The sequence below is a fragment of the Siphateles boraxobius genome, unplaced genomic scaffold, assembly GCF_051911475.1.
Source record: "Siphateles boraxobius isolate OS27281-9 unplaced genomic scaffold, OSU_SipBor_1 107, whole genome shotgun sequence".
NCBI classification, from domain to species: domain Eukaryota; kingdom Metazoa; phylum Chordata; class Actinopteri; order Cypriniformes; family Leuciscidae; genus Siphateles; species Siphateles boraxobius.
In genome coordinates, this window is record NW_027508708.1 from 880,273 (window position 1) to 904,151 (window position 23,879).

At 43.9% G+C, this 23,879-nt stretch overlaps 1 long non-coding RNA gene across 1 annotated transcript; it reads left to right on the forward strand.

Annotated features, from left to right (window-relative positions):
* The first annotated feature begins 22,840 nt into the window (after window positions 1-22,840).
* LOC143756302 (uncharacterized) lies at window positions 22,841-23,672 on the forward strand. The gene is made up of 3 exons (XR_013210011.1): window positions 22,841-23,115; window positions 23,249-23,323; window positions 23,432-23,672. It is a non-coding gene; the product is annotated as an uncharacterized LOC143756302 (long non-coding RNA).
* The last annotated feature ends 207 nt before the right edge of the window (window positions 23,673-23,879 follow it).

Genomic DNA, 23,879 nt, shown 5'->3' on the forward strand with positions numbered 1-23,879 from the left:
ATAGAAGACCTTGCAATGTTCTTCGGTGACAAATTTATCTTCCCTATAGACCTTATGCGCCAGAGAAACAAGGGCGCCGCCATCTTTAGAATATTGTCTTTGAACTTCCGTTGTTGCGGTCGCTCTGTATATTTCTATGGCATTGCTGTCAAGGAGTAATTCGCTTTTGAAGTGGATTTACTTAATGTAAAGTTAACGAAAGTTATCATGAGGATTGTAATGTTTAAAGCAGATGTCTTAACAAATGTCAGTAGACCGGGAAGATTTTAAAACAAGCCTTTCATTTATACATGCGCAGCGCTGAAAAGGGTTGTGGCTACATAAGGTCTATAGCTGTATAGTAATGTTCAAGGATAGTCTGCTGCGTACGCCTGTTTCACACTGGCCACGCGTCAGCAGTGCGGAGGCAGAGCAGAAGCTGTGTGTATGGAGAGTGGAAGCAGCACGCATCCGCTGTGCTTTCACACTGGCAGCAGTTGTCGCGCGCAGCTGTACCACGACTTGTGTACTGCAAATACGCAAATATTTTTTCCTGACCCTTGTCTGCCATGTGCTTTTATATATGATGGGCACTTGGTCAGCGTCCTCTGCTGCGATGCTACCGTGTTCCCCTCTATCCCACACACATGCATATAACATGCTGTATATAGGTTTGCATGATAAAAGTAGAGTAATCTTGATAGTTAGAGTGATCTTAGGTTTGGGAAAAAACTCCAGGCAATGAGTTTGATTATTTTATTTATTTATTTTCACAGCGTTGAAGGTCATATGGTGATTGTAAAACACCTCAGTTGCATGATTTTTGGGTGAAATATGTTAATCAGGTTTTTTTTAAATTAGTTTTCATGTTAATCCGATCAATTTTGATCAAGAAAAAGCGGAAGGGGTCTTGAATCAGCCTGAAGGGATTGTATTCGCTATAAGAACCGCCTCGCTATACATTATCCCGCTTATTACATGGCTACCTACCAAATAAATCAATAATTTGACACAAAATATTGATTTAAAAAGTTTATTGATTTAAAAACTATTGTATTGCTTCCGCTAAGGAAAATAGTCCGTTCCGTCTCTGAACTGCGTCCATGGCAACGCTCTGTTTTTCATGGCAACGGTGTGTTATACTTAGCAGCGTCTGTTATCAAGAATTATACTACAGGGCTGTTGAATGCTTGATTCTGATTGGTTGAGAACGTTCTAAGGTGTGCAATTATTTTCAGGGAAACGCACGGCTAAAGTAGTTTCAGGCAGGTTTGACCGCATTACAGTTCCATATCACTGCGCGTAGTTAACTGTAATAACGGAAAATAGGATACAATTCATAACAAGAAAAAACATACAGCCCCATGCGCTTGATCTGCAATTTTCGATGTCTAACTTCACAATCAATGGACACATACAGTTTAATTTTAATAAATAAAGTATATAGGCCTATCTATAATAAATAGAAAATTAAAGTAAATATATAAATAAATTGATAGTCCTGCTGCACGGGTTTTCATAATTATTCCAGATAATATAACAAATAAATAATTATTGATAGGCCTAGATACTTGTTAAAAGGGCTTTGTGTGTTTCATTTATTAGGTTATCTACTGTCAATAATAGAAAAAAAGAATGAACGAATTAATTAAAATGAATTGAATTAATAAATAAATAATAATATTGACGCACATGCTTTTCTGTCTCATTGCAACATCTCTCTCTCTCTCTCTCTCTCTCTCTCTCTCTCTCTCTCTCTCTCTCTCTCTCATAACTGCATTAATAACTGCATAAAGCCGGGGACACACTTACTCAGTCGATGGAAACAGTCAGTCTACGAATGTTTCAGCAAGTCGTAAGTGTGTCCCATCATTAGTCTGCTGTCAGTGGCTCAAACCTCCGTTACTAACTCTAAAATGACGTTTTGGAATTAGCAACGGAGGCATGGGATTAGATGCTTAAGAAATTAGTCCTACATACAAGAGCGTTTTAATGGCAAAAACTTGACAAACGTCTTGAAATGCATCATCTGAACAATGTTTTGAGGTGTGGTAACTGTAGTATAAGCGTAATAATAGACTTCAGGCCGTTGAATTATTAGAAAAATAATGCACACCCGAGGTGTAACGGCCACTCCGCTTCGCGTCGTGACCGCATTACCACCTCGGGTGTGCCTCGGGTGTGCATTATTTTTCTAATAATTCAACGGCCTGTCGTCAATTATTCCTTACATAACAGACCGAATTCTACAATGGAATTCTACCAAGCCATATAATAAAATGCTAACGCGTGTGGTGTGAAATCGGCTTTACAGTTGGGAACTGTCAGGTTTTAGTAGTCAGATTTTACTGTAAACACTTACAATAACAGGTACTAATGCTTGTCTGTTGCAGATCACAGCCAGGAAACAAGCCGGTCCACAAGGCCCTCACCGAAGAAGATGAAGAAAAGTGCAGAAAAACTGACTAAGAGGGGGAAACTAATGGGTAAGTTTCATAAATCTTAGCAAAAGACTTATTGTAAGTCAAGTCAGTTGTATTTGTAGAGAGCTTTTCACAAACATTGTTTTAAATCAATTTTACAGAGCTTACATGTAAGTAGAATCTAGCTATTTAAAGACATAAGATGAATTGCATTTATGATTTGGAGAGTCCTTTAGCTCCCAGTAAGCAAGCCAAAGCTACAGGATTTTTATTATGTGAAAGTAAAACAGAGGGGCAAACCTACTGTCATCACTCAGCAATACGGCTGCAACTAACAATTATTTTGATAATTGATTAATCTAATGATTATTAGAACAATTATTTGACTATACAGTAAGAGTATAACAATAGTCAAGTAATTTTCATTTATACAGCGCTTTTAACAATACACACTTTCAAAGAAGCTTTACAGTGATAATAGGAGATAACAGTAACAGAGATTGTTTTGGCTTTACAGCAGATCTAGAATAAAGTTATTGTCCAGCTAAAGTTAGTTTTGATTGATTCACTTCCATCGCAACGATCATTAGTTATTAACTTAGCGGCCGCTAACACTACACCGTTCTAACAGAAAACTCTTAAGTTCTCTCTACGCAAACTATAAAAACGTGAACCTGTTAGAACGCTGATGGCATGCACATGCGTATTATGAGTTCTTCTATAGGTATGCGCGTTTGAATATATGTGCACAGGCATGTAGTCCTTCCCTAAAAAACACATCTCATGATTCGGTACAGTATACAATACTGAACTCACGGTTTACAAAGTGGTTCATTCTTATTACGACTCGGTTTTGAAAAAACATTTATAGATTAAATGTCTGTAGAGCATGTGACTGTTTGATTCAGCACATATAGGCTGTTTCATTACAATTAAATGTCCAGTCATAAAGGTGAATCAATTGCTCTCTCTTATCTGTTCTCTGTGTTTAGCCTACTTTCCATTACTTTGACAGTTCAAGCAGTTTCTGCTTTGATTTCATTGATTTCATTTTTTTGGCAGAAAACCAGAGACCCAAGTGCTGTAAAGGCGGGTCTTTCCCTGAATCCTGCTGCTCTTTGCATTACATTGTTACGTGGTTTCAATTTCAGTTATTGCTGTTTCAGCCAAACTTAACATAGAGCACTTTAAATTCTAGTATACAATCTATTTTTGAGCTCCTTGTGTTGAACAAACAATTAAATAATTTTAAAAAAGCGCCCACTCACCACGGCACAGTACATTTTTTAAACCATGATACAATATTTATTTTTACACCCCTACTATACAGTGATTATCGTAAAAATGAAAGGGGTCATGACATGGCTTTTTTATCTTTATTTTAAGCTCCGAAACTTTCAGGATGTTTTAATGGTACAAAGAGCTCTTATATGTCAAAATATCAAGGCAAATTTGATTGCTCAAGTCATATCATTGCCTTTAATCAAAAATCCATTAGCTCTGTGTCATACTGAACACTTTAGGGACAAATGTTACATTTGGGGACTTTCTGTGACTGTGAGCAAGCAAAAGCAGTTTAAGAAACCTACATTTTGGTCTCTGTTTTTAAGTTTACACAATCTACATTGTATTTGTTATTTGTAGAGACAACCAGGATAATCCTGAAGAGACCATGGAGTGAAGAAGAGAGAAGGGCAGTGAACAAACACCTAGGAAAGTTCATGGCAGAGCGCAGGGTTCCTGGAAAACTGGACTGCATGAGGTGCCTAGAAGAGGACAACACCCTGAAGGAAAGATCTTGGAGAGATGTTAAAAACTTTGTTTACAATTCAATTGTAACTCTAAAAAGGAAGTCTGCTGCACGGAAAATCATGTTTTAAAAAATGCCGTCCAGGTGTTCTGTTCACGTTATTTTTGGTGTTACCATATGTTAACAAAATAAATAAATGTAGAGCTGGTCACTGGAGATGGCATCTCTTGCAGTTTTATTTGTAGCTTTTAGCTTTTTAAACTATACATTTAGTTATGTATATTGCTAAAATTTGGTTAATCTAATTGTATAAATAAATGGAACAATTGAACATTTATGTTTAGGTAGACTGTTTATATACCTCATTCTGAAACTTGCATTAATTGTCAAGTCACCTTTATTTATATAGTGCTTTATACAATACATTTTTTTCGAAGCAGCTTTACAAAAAATTATCAATTATGCAAATAGAGCTTCTTTACGTTGAATAATGACTAGGATCTGTCCACATTAAAACATAAAATAGCAAAGAATAAATGCAAGCTAAAAAATAAGGTACTTAAAATAATTCAGTCAGAAATGAACTCAATAGCGCCCCCATGAAAATGTCCTCACTCTGCTGGTAAAATGCTGGTTCTTTTCCTTTGTTTTTTTAAGAAGCTGAGGTAAAAACTTGAATTATGGACATACCTCGTGTTGAAATATAGTATATATTTACCTGTAATTGTAGCAGAAATGGTGGTCCTCACTTTTCAGGTTAAATGACTTGGTCCTCACCTTGATACATGTACAGGAATGTATGTGGTGTGTGTGTGTGTGTGTGTGTGTGTGTGTGTGTGTGTGTGTGTGTGTGTGTGTGTGTGTGTGTGTGTGTGTGTGTGTGTGTGTGTGTGTGTGTGTGTGTGTGTGTGTGTGTGTGTACTCTGTAGTACATGAATGAATGCAAATGTGCCAATGTATCCATTGGTTGTGTCTTATGTGCTCATCATGTGAAAAGGTTTGTGAGGGGGGGAACCACAAGCAACATAACTTACCAGTTTTGGAAATGCTGTTTTGAATTTATTGCACCAGTGTGTAAGACTATGTTGTAGTGTGTGTGATTTTGATGGCTTGTGTGTCCAGTCTGAGGGCAAAGTTTGGTTTTTCAGCAAGAGTGAATGGGTTTGAGTGTAGAGCTTCATTTTGACCTGAAAATAGGATGTTTGGGGAATTGGGTGAGACGTTATGGATGTGTGTATACTGTTTTGAGAATATGAGGCATAGTTTCAAGAAATGTGTTTAAGCAATCGAGAAAAACTGTAATCAACAATTAATGAATCCAAATGACTATTCTAAAAAATAACTCATCAAAATTAGCTCCAACAACATTCTTCAGAAATACACAATATTTCAAGATTTGTAGTAGGGCTGTAAATCGGACAGTTCATCACGATACGATACGATATCGATTCTCTCAGCCAGCGATACGATTATTGCCGATACCTCAAAAAATTCTGCGATACGATTACGATTCGATTCGATTCAGGGTTATCAATCGATTTATCGATATTTAGATATTATGTGCCAAGTTTACACAACCAGTTACGTTTATTAACTCACAAATGCATCCAAAAATATATGAAAGTTTAATTAAACTCTTTGAAAATGGCACACCCTCTCCCAATTGGGACATTTACAAGTTGTTTGTTACAAGTTACAAGTAAAAAAAAAAACATGATAGCCTATATGAAAATGAACAAGAACGGAGTTATCTGTTTTTGCAAATGAACTATAACAGAAGAGGTTGTTTTGATTAAGTAATAATAACAAAAAAATACAGGTAAATGATCAAATAAAAGTGCATTGAAAGTATTTATATATATATATATATATATATATATATATATATATATATATTTTTTTTTTTTTTTTTTTGTGTCTGGCAAAAGCAGATAACTCCACATTTCATGTTTCAGAGTTAAACAAAGCCTAGTAATTGCTATGATACTTAATAAAACACTTAATCGTTGTAACATTAATCTCCTCAGCTGACATCTAACGTTAGACGCCTGTCAAACTTTGTTGTTGTGAATAACGTACACGCGATACAGAGAGCTTTTCCCTCACCACTAACCTGCTGTTTTAGCAAGATTCCGTGAAAAAGTTTCAGATCTTATTTTCCTTTTACGCCATGAAGTTCATCAAGTTCGTTGAAATCCATCCTCGATCACTTTTAATCAGCTTTGACGAAACTCCTCGCAGCTAGCGCGTCTTTTCAAAGTGACTAGCAGGCTTGTCACCCGACCTGAATACTGCGCAGTGCGCACTGATTCGCTAACACAGACTTTTCGGGTTGATTTCACAAACAAGGGTGCTTGTCGTTTCTGCTGTAAAAGATGAACTCGCGATGCCTTGACAGTGGAAAATACCCGCTTTTGTGACAAAGGGTTCTGTCAATCTTGTTCCGTGTGAGGATGTGGAGAGTGTCAAAATAAAGGTACCGTATAATCGATATTTTGTGTGTGGCATCGATGCATCGTATCGTTAGACTTTTGATCGATGCATCGATCCATATCGATGTATTGTTACACCCCTAATTTGTAGCAATGAACCAAGGGGTTTTCCAATTTGTGCTAAATATCTTATCCAATCTATTATCTGATTGCCTGTATACATCTACATTTCAAACATATTAAATGTTTAATACTACTTTTGTAATTTTGTAAAGTCTTGAAGACAAATCCAGGTTCCCCTTCAGGGACTACCGCTGCGTGTAATCGCAGTGGGAACGCCCCCCAGCGTAGCGCGTCTGAAGCATGAATGAAATCAGTCAATGGAGCGTCACAGCGGGTGACGTCACCGACCAGGAAGCTATAAATATCCCCTGAATACACAAGCCACCAGCTTCTGTTACTTCAGCAGCGCTCTGTGTGTGTCTGATATCTTTCAATTGTGTTTGTCTGATTTGTCAGGAGTTTTCACTATATATATATATATATATTAAAAAACCAAAATGAGCGAGCAGTATAGAAAGTGTGTTCCCCCCTGTACACGTTACATCACGGGTAGGGATTCTCACGAGTTATGTGTAGCTTGTTTGGGAGTTCAGCATGCCCAGTCGGCTCTCGAGGGAGTCGATTGTGAGCATTGCGAGCGTTTTCCTTTGAGAACTCTGCGCTCGCGGCGATCGCTCTTTGAGGAGAGTGGTTTGTTGCGAGCTCCCCAGGGCTCGGGTCCCGCTTCTGTTGAGGCAGAGCGGCGGCGCTTGACTTGGGGTTCGCAGATGGATCTCACCGGCGACGCTGAGACGGGCCCCGCCCTATCTCAGCTTTCTCCGGCGGGATCCAGTGCCTCTCACCCGGCTCTGGAAGCACGCGCTGCGGCGGTTACTTCTGCCCGGGTGGAGGCACGCGATGATGTGGAACTTAGATTATCCAGTTCTGAGGATCTGGATGTCGAAAGTTTGGCATCAGAGGAAACTAGCTCACTTCATTATACTGCTGAAGAAGGTTTAATGGATGTGTTATCTCGGGCTGTTGAAAAACTCAGTATTGAATGGCCAACTGATAAACAAGAATCTAGAAATAAAAGCAAACTAGATGATAGATTTCTCTCTGCACGTCCTCAGCCTTCTCGCCGGTGCTTACCATTCTTCCCAGACCTTCATGCTGAGGTTTCAAAGACCTGGGTTAGACCGGTTTCGAGCAGAATATATACCAATCAATCCAATGCTTATGGTAATATTTTTGGTGCAAAGTCTGCTGGATATGTGACGATGCCGAAGGCGGAGGAGACGCTCGCGAGCTATCTCTCTCCTGCCTCGGCATCTTCGCTTAAAGCACCGGCTCTTCCTTCTAGACCACTGAAAAATACTTCTGTGCTGGTGGGGAAGGCTTACTCGGCGGCTGGGCAGGCGGCTGCATGTTTGCATACAATGGCCATTATGCAGGCTTATCAGGCTGACCTGCTCAAAGATGTGTGTGAGGGGGGAGAAATTTCGGCTGATATGATCAATGAGCTCAGGCAGACTGCTGATCTCACTCTCCGGGCCACCAGGGAAACAGCTAAATCTGTTGGCCGGTCTATGGCAGCCATGGTGGCCACAGAAAGGCATTTATGGTTGAGTCAAACCTCTATGAAAGAAAAAGATAAATCTCTCTTATTAAATGCTCCTGTTTCGCCTGCGGGCCTCTTCGGTGACGCTCTTCACTCTGTCACTGAGAGGTTCCAGGAAGAGAAAAAACAGGCGGCTGCTTTTCATAAGTTTATCCCTCTCAAAGTGCGCGTCACTGGGGCTGCTGAGTGAGGGCAGTCCCAGCCGTCGAGTTCGTCTTCTAAAAGAGCACAGCAGAAGCGGAGTGTCGCGTCTCGTGCCCCCCCGCAGACAAACTGGAGGGACGAGGCGGGGCGCTCTCCGGCGCGGCCTTCTCGGGGCAGGACTGATCTGAGGTCGATCATTGTCGCCAGGAAGGCCGCGTCGAAAAAGTCCTGACGGGCTGAACGTCAGGACTCTGAGGGTGGTCCCCATCGGGAAAGACTTGAGTTCGCCGCTCAAAAACACGGCGCCCTGTCTTTCTCGATGCCCTCAGGGGTCTGTTCTACTAACCCTGCCTATACAGGGTGTAGAGAGACTCGGCGAGCGATTTCCCGAGGGACGCTCGCCCCCTCCGAGGAGGGTTGTGGAGTGCTCAGACCAGCTGTTTCCTGCCAGTATGTTACAGGGCGCTGTGTCTGTCACTCGGGATGTTCATCCAGAGGCCAGCCTCGAGAGGCTGGTTCCCTTAGTAGAGTTCCTGGCGGAATGGGAAATGCTTCCCAATGTTTCTCAGTGGGTCCTGAATATTATAAAGAACGGGTACGCTATTCAGTTCAGAACGCGTCCACCTCGGTTCAGAGGGGTTCTGCCCACGGTGGTGGGCCCCGAGCAGGCTCTGGTATTAGAACAGGAGGTAGAAACTCTGCTGCACAAAGGGGCTATAGAACGGGTTCCTCCGCCCAGCAGGGAGTTAGGATACTACAGCCGGTACTTCATCGTTCCGAAAAAAGATGGAGGGCTGCGTCCCATTCTAGATCTGCTTCTCTTAAATCGCACTGTAGGGAAGCTCAAATTCAAGATGCTCACTCTCAAACTGATCGTGTCACAAATCAGATCCGAGGACTGGTTTGTCACGATAGACCTAAAGGACGCCTACTTCCATGTATCCATCCTCCCTCAACACAGGAAGTTCCTGAGGTTCGCTTTCGGGGGCGAAACGTACCAATATCGGGTTCTTCCGTTTGGCCTAGCACTGTCACCCCGCACGTTCACGAAGTGTATGGATGCAGCTATAGCCCCGCTGAGGCTGCAGGGCATTCGTATTCTGAACTATATAGACGATTGGTTAATTCTAGCTCAATCAGAACAGCAGGCGGTTCGGCACCGAGATGTCGTTCTTGCTCACATCAAGAGGTTGGGGTTGAGGCTCAACGCCAAGAAGAGTGTTCTTTCTCCATTACAGAGAACCACTTTTCTCGGTGTAGTGTGGGATTCGACGACGATGCAGGCACAGTTGTCACCTGCTCGTGTTGCTTCGATTCTCGCCGCAGTAGATCAGGTCAAGCTAGGCCAGTCGTCCACTGTAAAACAGTTCCAGAGACTGTTAGGTCTCATGGCAGCTGCGTCCAACGTGATACCTTTTGGCCTCCTGCACATGAGACCGTTACAGTGGTGGCTCAGAACCAGGGGATTCTCCCCGAGGGGAAATCCGTTTCGCATGATCATGAGTTCGCGACGATGTCTTCGCGCCCTGGTTATGTGGAAAGATCCTCGGTTTCTTTCCCAAGGCCCGGTGTTGGGAGCTCCTTGTCGTCGCGTTATGCTAACGACAGATGCCTCTCTCACGGGGTGGGGGGCGATCATGAGTGGTCGCCCAGCTCGGGGTCTGTGGGGGGACCATCACCGTCTATGGCACATAAATTGTCTAGAGATGTTGGCAGTGTTTCAGGCTCTGAAACACTTCCTCCCAGACCTAAGGGGCCACCATGTTCTTGTTCGAACAGACAACACATCGGTGGTCTCTTATATCAACCATCAGGGGGGTCTGCGTTCTCGCCCACTTTACAAACTGGCACGTCAGATTCTCCTATGGTCCCAGGGGAGAATTCTTTCTTTGAGAGCTATTTATCTCCCAGGGTACTTAAATCAGGGGGCAGACATCCTGTCGAGGCAGGGGCCGAGGCCCGGGGAATGGAGTCTTCACCCCGAGGTGGTGGAGCTCCTATGGGAACATTTCGGTCGTGCCGAGGTAGATCTATTTGCTTCCAGAGAGACATCACATTGTCCACTGTGGTTCTCTCTCAGCCTGCCAGCCCCACTGGGGTTGGACGCGATGGTACATCCGTGGCCGAGGTCACGTCTGTACGCTTTTCCCCCGATCGCTCTGCTCCCGGGAGTTCTGGAGAGGGTTCGCCGGGACGGGCTCAGTCTTCTGCTAATAGCCCCGTTCTGGCCGGCCCGAGTATGGTTTGCGGACCTAGTGTCTCTCCTCGACGGCTCTCCCCTAGAGATACCGATCAGGAGAGATCTACTCTCTCAGGCGAGTGGGTCGATCTTTCACCCCCGCCCAGAACTATGGAGGCTGTGGGCTTGGCCTCTGAGGGGGCCCAGCTCATAGATTCTGGTCTCTCGACTGAGGTCGTTGAGACCATCCTCCAATCCAGAGCTCCCGCCACAAGGAAGTTATATGCCGCGAGGTGGAAACTTTTCACCTCTTGGTGTGGAGAGCGCCAGCAGGACCCAGTTAACTGCCCGGTTGGTACAGTGCTGGATTTCCTGCAGGACCGGCTCTCCACAGGGTTATCTCACTCCACACTGAAGGTGTATGTGGCGGCCTTAGCTGCTTACCACGACCGTTCGAGTGGAGGTTCTCTCGGGAGACACCCACTTGTATCTCGCTTCCTTCGTGGCACCTTGAGGCTGAGGCCTGCAGTCCGCACGAGGGTACCAGCTTGGGATCTGGCCATCGTCTTGGAAGGTCTCTCCCTAGCTCCTTTCGAGCCCATCGAGGAAGTTTCGGAAAAGTTCCTTACACTAAAGACTATCCTTCTTCTTGCTATCTCGTCTCTAAAAAGAATTGGAGATATTCAAGCACTTTCGGTGGCTCCCTCGTGCCTGGAATTTGCTCCCGGTATGGTAAAAGCTTTTCTCTGTCCGAGACCAGGGTATGTTCCTAAGGTACCAACCACTTCGGTTAGACCTATAGTTCTGCAGGCTTTCTGTCCTCCGCCTTTTTTGACGTCAGACCAGGAGAAACTTAATTTGCTGTGTCCTGTTAGGGCTTTAGATGCGTATGTCCACAGAGCTGCCCTGTGGAGGAAATCAGAACAATTGTTTGTCTGTTTTGGGTCACCTAAGAAGGGGTGTCCAGCATCTAAGCAAAGGATGAGCAAGTGGGTGGTCGAGGCCATCTCGCTTGCTTACGGTTCGGCCCATCAGCCTTCACCTTTGGCTGTAAGGGCTCATTCCACCCGGAGTATGGCTGCTTCTACAGCTCTTCTTTCAGGAGCTTCTCTTCAGGACGTTTGTGATGCGGCAGGCTGGTCCTCACCGCACACTTTCGTCAGATTTTATTCCCTTGACCTTAGCTCCACTCCCGGGGCTCAGGTTCTCTCGTCGGCTTGTGTCTCCTTATGACACACGACGGGGATTTGGTCGTATGGGGATGTGGGTATTGCGTTCCCACTGCGATTACACGCAGCGGTAGTCCCTGAAGGGGAACGTCCCGGGTTACGTATGTAACCCTAGTTCCCCGAAGGGACGGACGCTGCGTGTCCTGCCATACTCTCGGCATCCCCTTGGATCGCTTGCTTCAGTAACATTAGAAGCTGGTGGCTTGTGTATTCAGGGGATATTTATAGCTTCCTGGTCGGTGACGTCACCCGCTGTGACGCTCCATTGACTGATTTCATTCATGCTTCAGACGCGCTACGCTGGGGGGCGTTCCCACTGCGATTACACGCAGCGTCCGTCCCTTCGGGGAACTAGGGTTACATACGTAACCCGGGACGTTTTCCATCAGTGAGGGACCATAACAAATGTATTATATTATGCATTATATCCACCCAGTCCGCAACTTTGGGTGCCTTTGTCTTAAGCCAATTTCTTTCAATTTATGTATTTATTTCTATGAGCATAACTCTGTAATATTCCTGCTATGTATTTACAATTAAAAGTATTAATGGGATTAAAAGTGAGTATCTTATTGTTTTGTATTTCTTTCTATGAGCATAACTCTGTAATATTCCTGTTATGTATTTACAATTAAAAGTTTTAATGGGATTAATAGTGAGTATCTTATTGTTTTGAAGGCTTTAATGTAAATCACTTTGTTAGCCACATACTGACATTTAATTAATCCCAAAAATATTTTCTTTAAACTCTTCACAGCTGGAGAATTGTTATACATGGAGGCATTGATGGATACAGCCGACACATTATGTTTCTTTGTGCCAATACCAACAACAGGGCATCAACTGTTCTACAGTGTTTTCTCACAGCTGTCAATCAGCATGGTTTACCCCATCGTGTCAGAAGTGACAAGGGAGGCGAAAATGTTGAGGTTGCCAAATATATGCTGGAACATCCACAACGGGGCCCTGGTAAGACTTTAATTAATTCATTATTTTTCTCATATCAGCAGGATGATTTCTCTACACATAACAAGCAAGGTTATGTTTTTCATCGGATTATCTCCAGGATGTACTTCTTACTTGAAATGGGGAGGATATAACCCCGCAAGTCAATAATACAATTAAGAATAAAACAAATGTAGCGTGTCTCATAGTTTTGGATTTAGCACCGTCATTTCAGGAACATGCTGGAAATACTGCTTTCTTTTCAGTTTAAAAATACTTTATTGTGCCAAGACCCACCGAACTGCAGTCTTAATGTCTGTTTCTGTATTGTCCATTTTGTCCAATTCATAATCAGAAAGAAGAAGCCACATCACTGGCAAGAGTGTCCACAACCAGCGGATCGAAAGGCTTTTCGTCTGCAACTACTATGCCACATTCAGGTACCTTGAAGATGTTGGTCTGCTGGATCCTGATGAAGATCTACATATTATCTGTCTTCACCATGTCTTCCTGCCAAGACTGAATTGGCATCTTCAGGAGTTTATCGGGATGTGGGACAGGCATCCACTCTCAACGGAGGGAAATAGGTCCCCACAGCAGTTATGGGTGGCTGGTCTACTTATAGAACACCCAGACAATCTTGAGCAGGTAACACTAATTTGCTGTATACAACACACACGATCAAACAAGGCTGCTGAACTTTTTAATTCTTCAAATATTTTTCATATTTCTACAGATTGATGCTTCAAACTGGGGTATAGACTGGGAAGGACCTGTTGCAGCACCAGACCCAGAGGCTGTGGTTGAGGTTCCAGTAGCACCACAGAATTTGCAGCAGACAATTGAGGAGCATCTAAGGGTCAACATCGACCCCTTTATGACCACTGTAGACTTTGGTTTTGACATCTACAGACAAGCGTTGTCAATGGCCCAAACACTGATGGCTACACGGACCACTTAACCTATCCCATAGAAAAACTGTGGATTTGAACTGCTTGGGACCTAAAAGATTGTGGTCTTTAACCAAACTTACATTGGCCATTGTGTGGACAAATTAAAAACTACATGTTGGACTTGTGTGGACTAATGACTTATGGCTTTGCGGGAACAGTCATTGTAAGACATTTAGTATATATTTGGTATACTTTTTTAAATGTATATTTTATATGTTTTGAGTGTTTTTTTTTATCCTATAGCACTATCTTCTTGATTATTGCAGTACTTTGTTATTTTCTTTAGTTGCACGAAATACCACAGCTTATTCCTTGTAAAGTGAAAACTACTATAAATAAACAATCAATAAGCTAGTAATGAATCCTATTCTCATTCTGCTTCTGATTAAGACTGTGGTAGAACAAATTAGAATCACTGATAAATAAAACTAATACTAAAGTTAGTTAGCACATTAATGTTAACAAATGAGACCTTATTGCAAAGTGTTAACATGCACAAGCCCTGTGGACTTAAATGGGCTTATACAATATTGCTATATGACTTGCAGTTTGTTCGTTTTTCTCATATTTTGTTAAAATTTACTCTCTCTAATTTATTTGACCAAGACCGGCAAGTGCTCATATATGGTAACTTCATTGACCTTGATTTGCAATGCAAAGATGAAAAAATTTTTGATTTTTTTTTTTAAATGTCCTGTAACATCCCCCATTAGCTTTCTGAGGTTAAAATTTAGAATTTCCAAATATTTGAATGAGTGCCCTATAAAGGGTGTGTTGTACCAATGAAGATTGTCATTTTGAAAAACGGCTTGAAAGTGACCGTAGTACGGCCCCCTGGATATAAAAGGCGGTTTTGCGCGCTCAATCAGTTTACCTGGCGGGCACAAATCCGGGTTTTCAGGTGGATTTCAAAATGTCTACACATCAAGACCGGTAAGTTTTTTAATATTAATAGCGTTTCTGTATTTAATGTATTACCTTCTTAGTAGCCCTACACTTGATTTAAACCCGAGTTTTACATGTGTGTAAGTTATAGACCCACATAAAGGACAATTAACTAGTAATTTAACTTTAACGTTAAAACGCAGACATGTCTTTAACAGATTTACATTAAATATGTAATTTACTGTGTTCACTTTACTTTGGCCTAACATATGATAGGACATTAATGTTCCAAAGTCTCATTTTTCGAGCCTCAGCTCACTCCCGCTCAAATTCAAATTTTCGTTAACGTAAAGCTAAACTAAGTTAAGGATAGCATTAGGTTTTGAATTTGTGAGTAGGCTACATTTAGTTTATAGGCTACTGATAGGAACATAAATGTTCCAGTTCGAAATTTTTCGAGACTCAGCTCACTCCCGCTCAAAATATGATACTATTGTTTTTCCATCTGAATCATCATTATGGTTGATGTTGAAATTTCAATGCAAAATAAATGTTGAATCACCATTACCATATCGATGAAAACCTGATGTTATGTTGATGGCAACAATATTGGAACAACATTGATCTATAGTTATGTCATGATTCTGCCATCAGGTCTGTGAGTTCTAGTATTTTGGCAGGATCATGACAGACCCATGTTCTGTGTGCAAGCACATGGCCTTGTGTTTTGGTCATGTGCTTGTGTTGTCTCGTCTCGTTACCCCGCCCCCTTGTTATCCTGATTCTGTCATTAGTGTTTCACCCGTGTCACCTGTTATGTTTGATTAGTCTTCCTATTTAATCCCCTTGTGTTTGCTGTCTTGTGTTGGTTCATTGTTATACGTTGATCGTGAGTACCCTGTGTACATCTAGTCATTGCTAGCATCTCTTGAAGTCTTGTTTGTTTTCTTGTTCATTTGTTTCCCAGTTTAGTCTAGTCAGTCTGGTATTCTGTGTTCCATCTGTTTTGCCCCCTCGTGGGTTTTGTTTTCCTGTTTTTGTCATTAAACCGTGTCTTATTTTATACTGTCTGCGTTTGGGTTTATCTCCACATCTCACCGTGACAGAATGAACCGACCCATTCTGAACCCAGCGGACAGTATGTCATCCCCACTAAAACAACAATCAGCTGACCAGGAACTATGGTGGCAGTCAGCTATCAACGACAGCAAGTTGGGCAAGCTTCCTTTCCCTCCCCAGGGAGAGAGGTCCCTGAGAGGATATGCTCAGGCCGTGGAGGCAAAGAGAAATTTTTTACCGGAGAGCCTGGTTAACCGTTACCTCATCGCGGGTCTCAAAGTTCCTCCACCTCTGGCGGAACGGGAGAGGCTGGCCCACCGCCCGTTCCGGGACATGGTGGACTGCTTGGTTCGTCGGGAGTCACAGGGTCCCATGGTGTCGTCACCTCCTGCCTGTCTGCCGGTGATCCCGGAGGATCTGAGGTTAGGCTTCGTGAGGGTTGGAGAACAGACTCGTCCCAGTTCGACTCCCGAGGCATCATCGGCTCCGTGAATCAGAAGGAAGAAGAGGAGGAGACCTGCGTCTGCCCAGCCAGAGCCAGTTCACGTCCCGTCTGTCCAGCTAGAGACTGTTCACGCCCCGTCTGTCCAGCTATAGACTGTTCACGCCCCGTCTGTCCAGCTAGAGACTGTTCACGCCCCGTCTGCCTTCCTGAGCTGGGACTATCTGGAGCGTCTGGCTCGGATCTTAGAGAGGCCGGTGTTCGGTGTTTCGGAGCTGAACCCAGTGCCTGTTCCAGAGCCCGCTACGGCAAGCGCTGTTCCAGAGCCCGCTACGGCAAGCGCTGTTCCAGAGCCCGCTACGGCAAGCGCTGTTCCAGAGCCCGCTACGGCAAGCGCTGTTCCAGAGCCCGCTACGGCAAGCGCTGTTCCAGAGCCCGCTACGGCAAGCGCTGTTCCAGAGCCCGCTACGGCAAGCGCTGTTCCAGAGCCCGCTACGGCAAGCGCTGTTCCAGAGCCCGCTACGGCAAGCGCTGTTCCAGAGCCCGCTACGGCAAGCGCTGTTCCAGAGCCCGCTACGGCAAGCGCTGTTCCAGAGCCCGCTACGGCAAGCGCTGTTCCAGAGCCCGCTACGGCAAGCGCTGTTCCAGAGCCCGCTACGGCAAGCGCTGTTCCAGAGCCCGCTACGGCAAGCGCTGTTCCAGAGCCCGCTACGGCAAGCGCTGTTCCAGAGCCCGCTACGGCAAGCGCTGTTCCAGAGCCCGCTACGGCAAGCGCTGTTCCAGAGCCCGCTACGGCAAGCGCTGTTCCAGAGCCCGCTACGGCAAGCGCTGTTCCAGAGCCCGCTACGGCAAGCGCTGTTCCAGAGCCCGCTACGGCAAGCGCTGTTCCAGAGCCCGCTACGGCAAGCGCTGTTCCAGAGCCCGCTACGGCAAGCGCTGTTCCAGAGCCCGCTACGGCAAGCGCTGTTCCAGAGCCCGCTACGGCAAGCGCTGTTCCAGAGCCCGCTACGGCAAGCGCTGTTCCAGAGCCCGCTACGGCAAGCGCTGTTCCAGAGCCCGCTACGGCAAGCGCTGTTCCAGAGCCCGCTACGGCAAGCGCTGTTCCAGAGCCCGCTACGGCAAGCGCTGTTCCAGAGCCCGCTACGGCAAGCGCTGTTCCAGAGCCCGCTACGGCAAGCGCTGTTCCAGAGCCCGCTACGGCAAGCGCTGTTCCAGAGCCCGCTACGGCAAGCGCTGTTCCAGAGCCCGCTACGGCAAGCGCTGTTCCAGAGCCCGCTACGGCAAGCGCTGTTCCAGAGCCCGCTACGGCAAGCGCTGTTCCAGAGCCCGCTACGGCAAGCGCTGTTCCAGAGCCCGCTACGGCAAGCGCTGTTCCAGAGCCCGCTACGGCAAGCGCTGTTCCAGAGCCCGCTACGGCAAGCGCTGTTCCAGAGCCCGCTACGGCAAGCGCTGTTCCAGAGCCCGCTACGGCAAGCGCTGTTCCAGAGCCCGCTACGGCAAGCGCTGTTCCAGAGCCCGCTACGGCAAGCGCTGTTCCAGAGCCCGCTACGGCAAGCGCTGTTCCAGAGCCCGCTACGGCAAGCGCTGTTCCAGAGCCCGCTACGGCAAGCGCTGTTCCAGAGCCCGCTACGGCAAGCGCTGTTCCAGAGCCCGCTACGGCAAGCGCTGTTCCAGAGCCCGCTACGGCAAGCGCTGTTCCAGAGCCCGCTACGGCAAGCGCTGTTCCAGAGCCCGCTACGGCAAGCGCTGTTCCAGAGCCCGCTACGGCAAGCGCTGTTCCAGAGTCGGTCGCCGTGAGCGCGGCACCCAGTCCTGTCCCATCACCAACCATGTTCCCCGTCAGAAGTCCCCGGACTGTCTCCTCGTGTGTTCCTGTCTCTACTGCCCCCGGACTCCCGTTTGTTTCCCCCGTCATGGTTCAACCTAGGACTGTTTCTCCGTCTACTCACACCACTCCACCCAAGTCCGTTCGGGTCCCCCGTCCTAAGCCCACACCCTGTAGTTCCAAGATCACCGTCCCGCCCACCCACCCTGGATTCTCGCTCAAAGACTCTGTTGTCCCTCCGCCTCCCCTTCCTTGTTTATTTTTTCTGATGTTTCACCCCAACCCGGTCATTGTTCACGCTTGTATGCCCCTGTTATTATTTGTCATGTTTTGTTGGGTCTGGTCTATGTCTCTGTCAGTCTTGTCCCGCGTTTAATGTCTCCTTGGGGAGCGTCTGGTAGCCGCTCTTTAAGGAGGGGGTACTGTCATGATTCTGCCATCAGGTCTGTGAGTTCTAGTATTTTGGCAGGATCATGACAGACCCATGTTCTGTGTGCAAGCACATGGCCTTGTGTTTTGGTCATGTGCTTGTGTTGTCTCGTCTCGTTACCCCGCCCCCTTGTTATCCTGATTCTGTCATTAGTGTTTCACCCGTGTCACCTGTTATGTTTGATTAGTCTTCCTATTTAATCCCCTTGTGTTTGCTGTCTTGTGTTGGTTCATTGTTATACGTTGATCGTGAGTACCCTGTGTACATCTAGTCATTGCTAGCATCTCTTGAAGTCTTGTTTGTTTTCTTGTTCATTTGTTTCCCAGTTTAGTCTAGTCAGTCTGGTATTCTGTGTTCCATCTGTTTTGCCCCCTCGTGGGTTTTGTTTTCCTGTTTTTGTCATTAAACCGTGTCTTATTTTATACTGTCTGCGTTTGGGTTTATCTCCACATCTCACCGTGACAAGTTATCTTTATGATTGATTAAGCATTGATATTTGGTTTACCGAGGGATCGCTGAATGTGTTGAAAAGTCATTGATTTATAGTTGACCGGGAAACAACGCTGTTGTTGAAGAGTCGTCGGCATATAATTGACCGGGAAATATGATTGAAAATGCATCGATATATAGTTGACAGGGAAATATGATTGAAAATGCATCGATATATAGTTGACAGGGAAATATGATTGAAAATGCATCGATATATAGTTGACAGGGAAATATGATTGAAAATACATCGATATATAGTTGACAGGGAAATATGATTGAAAATCCATCGATTTTTGGTTGACCGGGAGATCAACACCAACGTACTGCACCGGACACAGCTCATTTCTGGACCTTGGGACAAGCGTACAGGTAAGCTTGCTTAATGTTCGATATGAATGCATTTTACCAAATCAAATACTGTTAGGTTGATCGTTAACATGATGGTTAATGTAGTAACCGACGCAGTGCTGCAGTCAATGCAATAGATTTTTGTTTTACCTGTCAAAATCTGCCAAAAGTAGGCCTACGCTCTCTTCTAGGTTATAAAGTTAGCAAAACCTCGTTGGTCCAGTATTTTTGTGACAGCTAGCTCACAATACATGTCTGTACCCATTGCTAGTGTCATGAAATCTATTAACACAGCACCGCTAGCTATTTCTTCTGACCGCCGGAGAACACCGCGCGGAACCAACGCTAGCATAGTGCTCTATTTTGAACTGTTTTGAGTTGTAACGTTAACTGGAAATGCAGATTAGACCATCTCGCTATAGCCTACAAATCCAAAATATGAATAATCCTCGAGCATGGCTGCGATGTGCGATACAGTTTTGTAACTCCATTGTGTTTGTTTTCAGAAATGATAACAGTCGTTTTATACTAGTGCTTATGCGATATCAAGTTTTTTGATGATCTTCTGCACCTTTTCTGAGCGCGGGGAAGCGGGCGCGCCACGCGGCCACTGTTATTACAGCGCCTGACAACCAGGCCCGGCGTCAACTGTTGAATGTAGTCCGTCTTATACAGCCTCAACAAAAATGTGTTTCTACCCAGAAATATAAAATGATTTACCTAACTATGAGATGGCAAGATGAGAGAGGGGGTAAAATCTTTGCGTGGCAGGTGGAGCTGCCACTCCCAGTCACTTATATATGTTCCATTCAGACATTATAGCACACGTGACAGAAAATTGCGTGATGTGACGTGATATAGGTATCTTGTACTTAAATATAGTGAACAGAGTCCATTATTCATTAATAAAAATTGTACAGTCTTTAGAAAAACCTTTGCAGTTTAAAATAAATTTTTGTCATCATCTGCTTTGTGGGGAAATAATCAGGGCAGTGGATGATTCTGAATTAAATTGCTGTTTACTGACACTGTGATTTACTTTTTGCCCTATTTTTCAGATCATTAATCCACATCGTTTTTCAAGTAGCCTAAGTGTAGTGTGTTCAGAGGCGGACAGAGTACAGAGCTTTGTTACTTGAGTAAAAGTACAGATACCCCTTGCTAAATTTTACTCAAGTACAAGTAAAAGTACTACAGTCAGATGTCCACTTAAGTAAAAGTACTAAAGTACTTGTTTTTAAAAGTACTTGAGTATCAAGAGTACAAGAGTAGATTTTCTAATGTAAGGGCGGCGCTGCCTATAAAGCACCTAAAAGCTGTCACAAAGAACCGGCAAAAGGAATGATTATGAATATGTAAAATATAGCAAGGAGATATTTTAATTGTTTAATAAACACTTGTTAATAAACAAGTGTTTTCTTTGTCAGTGTCGGCTAAGATGAAGTTGACGATGCTGACTCGCGATCTTCAGTAGTGAACACGCCAGAGAGAACTGCATATTTCCAGACACTATTTATATAGAGACATGCCACTTACTCAATCCTCAATACAACTATATAGGGAAAACCCGTAACGCCAAAGATGGCGGTTGTATGAACATGTCCAGCCCCTCCCACTGGAAAGCCAATCGTCTGCCTTTAACAGTCAAGCCGGGAAACATTTAAGCCTATCGTCTGGTTCCACTGACGCATGCGCACAGTTGAGGTTTGCGACAGTGGAAAATACGTTACTGTTTGAAAAGGCGGCAGATTTGATATGCAGTGTATGTGTGCGTTGTGTAAATATCAGACATCCCAAGTGTCTACCGCATATTTATAGCGGCTCCCTGATGCCCGCAAATTAGTTCAAATCTCCCAGAATCTAGAGCGAGCGAGCGAGAGCTCACACATACTGTGCTTCAAACCGTGCAGCGCGCGCACGTCAGAGAGGGAGAGAACCCTTGCGCATGCGTAGTAAAGTATAACCTGTGGGGAAAAAGGCGTTTTAAACCTTATTTTGGGGCAAAGTCATCAAACTTTTTCAGCGATTTTATCATATTTTACTGCTGTTTCTATACATGCAGTTTTTATGTCCCGGTGACCAGTGAAAGTGCAGTTCTGACTCTCTGCCCATTCATTTAGACAGGAGCCTGGTCTTGTTAGTCCGAAATAGCGGGCCGGAGGCGTTGCCAAGATGGCGGCCGAGTGGCATGACTTGCCTAAAAGGACTTTGATATTTCATACGGATTACATAAGCAGACAGCAGTCTGTAGTCGGTTTTCTTTCATTTTGAATTGTTCTGTTTAAAAGTAGACATGTCTGTGAGAGGCAAGTAGGCTAGAGATCCAGTTCACGCGCCGGCGCCTCCATTTCTTATCTATCGTCTGCTATATTTACTTCTTATTTATTAAACCCAGGCAATTGGTTGATGAAACATTGATTAAAATTAAGATACAATTAATGCAAAACGAAATTCAGGTTAAAGAAAGGTTTTCTGTTTTCTGTTTGATGTCTCTGTGAAAGTTTTAAAGCATTTTTTATGCCACTTTCAGAGCGCTCACGTCCGTAACGGAGAACACGTCCATAGCATTGTTTTTTCCTCATAAATGCAAACCGAAAAATAAAATAAAACAAAATTAATATTTTATGTACTGTGGAGACTGAGCGCCAACCCTTCTTCATTCGCTGGGTAGTAGCCTACTTTGGTTTGCGCAGTGTAATTCACATAATCAGTAAAAATATATTTTGCCTCCTAAAGAGTTTTTTTTTTTTTTTTAAGAAATCAGAAATCCACATTTGAACCTGACTCTGTTAAACACACCGCATACTCAACATCACAGGAAATGCTTGGCTTACATTAATGTGTAATATAAAATCTGACCATGGAGTTGACTTTGGCGGAAAGCTGAAAGTGATTGCTGATAGGCTGTCCCAATCAGTGGTGCCTGCACAATCCAATCACGTTTGAGAGGGAAACAACAAATTGAGGGTTTCTGAGATTTTTCTTTTTTTTTCTTTTTTACTCGTGTACTCACGGTTATGGATAGAAATGTAGTGGAGTAAAGAGTACAATATTTGCCTCTCAAATGTACTTGAGTAAAGTCATGAGTACTCCCAAAAATTATACTCGAGTAAAGTACAGTGCCCGGTTGCATAAAGCATCTTAAGTTTTTCCCTTAAGTGTGATACTTAAGGGGCGATTTCCCCTTACCTAAGAGAATAACTTAAGGGTGTTGCATATAATCTCTTAAACGGTTCTCTTAGGTAAGGGAAACATTTAAGTGTTTCACGACAGCGATCCTCGATTCACGTTATAAAAGTCTGTTGTTGCCATAGATACGCAAAACACTAACACTAGCAATTACGCGTTTTCATCAAATAAAGTAGGCTAATAAAGTAGGCTAGGATATCGGAATGGATAAAGAAAACAGAAAAAGAAAGCCTAATTGGACAGAGGAGGAGAAATGCATTCTTCTTGACGAATATGATAAAAGAAAAACAATTTTGAAAAGCAAACTAAATCCCCATGTAACTGCTGCAAAAAAACAGAAACAGTGGGAAGAAATAACGGAAAAAATCAACGCAAGGAATCTTGATGTGAAGAGGACGGTTCAGGAAGACCTTAAAAAATATGAAAACATCACTGTGGTCGCAAAAAAAGCGCTTATAAGTTGAGCGCTTATAAGAAAGAAGCCAACAAAACAGGTAAGATTGAGCAAGACTAGCGCTACGCTTTTAAGATTGTAAGCACCGCACCCTGGTGAAGAGTGCGCTTTATTGCTGTACAGTGTTAAGACCTAACGATTACAAAACTGACCAACAGGTGGAGGACCCCCACCGGCTGAGTTGTCGGACTGTACTATAATGGTACAAAACATCATTGGAGCTGACTCACCTGTCCTGTCTGGCATCTGTGGCGGTTTAGAGAGTGAAGCTGAACCAGTGCAACAGTGTAACATAGAGTGAGGCATTAAGTTATTTTCCTGTATCATCATATAATAACAGTGGCTTAGAGGATACATTATTATTTTGACATCATTAGAGACATAATACGTTATAACATAATGATTTAACTGACATTAATGTCACATTTAGACCCTTGCAGCACTCTGAAAAACAACTTCAGCACCATCAGATCGTCAGCAGAACGCCGATACAGGCAACCCCTAAGTAATGATTTATGTTAACTATTGCTTCAGCCTATAATTAATCCAACGAACAGCTTTAATATTATTTTTTAAGATTTTCTTAATTTTCCCCATTACTTGCATATTTCAGAAGACCGCAAATATCACCTGCAGCCAAATCAAGAGAAGATGTGCTGGAACTGCAGAGAGAGGTTCTGCAGCTTCAAAAGGAGAAACTGCAGCTGGAGATTGAAAAACTAAAGAAGGAGACGGAAAATCAGGAGCTCTATAATTTTATTCTAAATAACAAACTTTTACAGCTAAAGGCTGAAGGAAAAATAACAATAACTACAATTGAGTAATTTTTTGACAATTGTTTTTTTAGATTTCAGATTGTGTGCGTGCGTGCGTGCGTGCGTGCGTGCGTGCGTGCGTGTGTGTGTGTGTGTGAATAATAAAAACTACTACTACTACTACTACTTATTTCTTCTTCTTAAGATGACTACTATTAATACAACTATATTATCAGTTAAAGAAAGCATTTACAATGGCATCTCTAGCAGCATATCCAGCCTGTTGGAAATCGTGATTTTGAATCA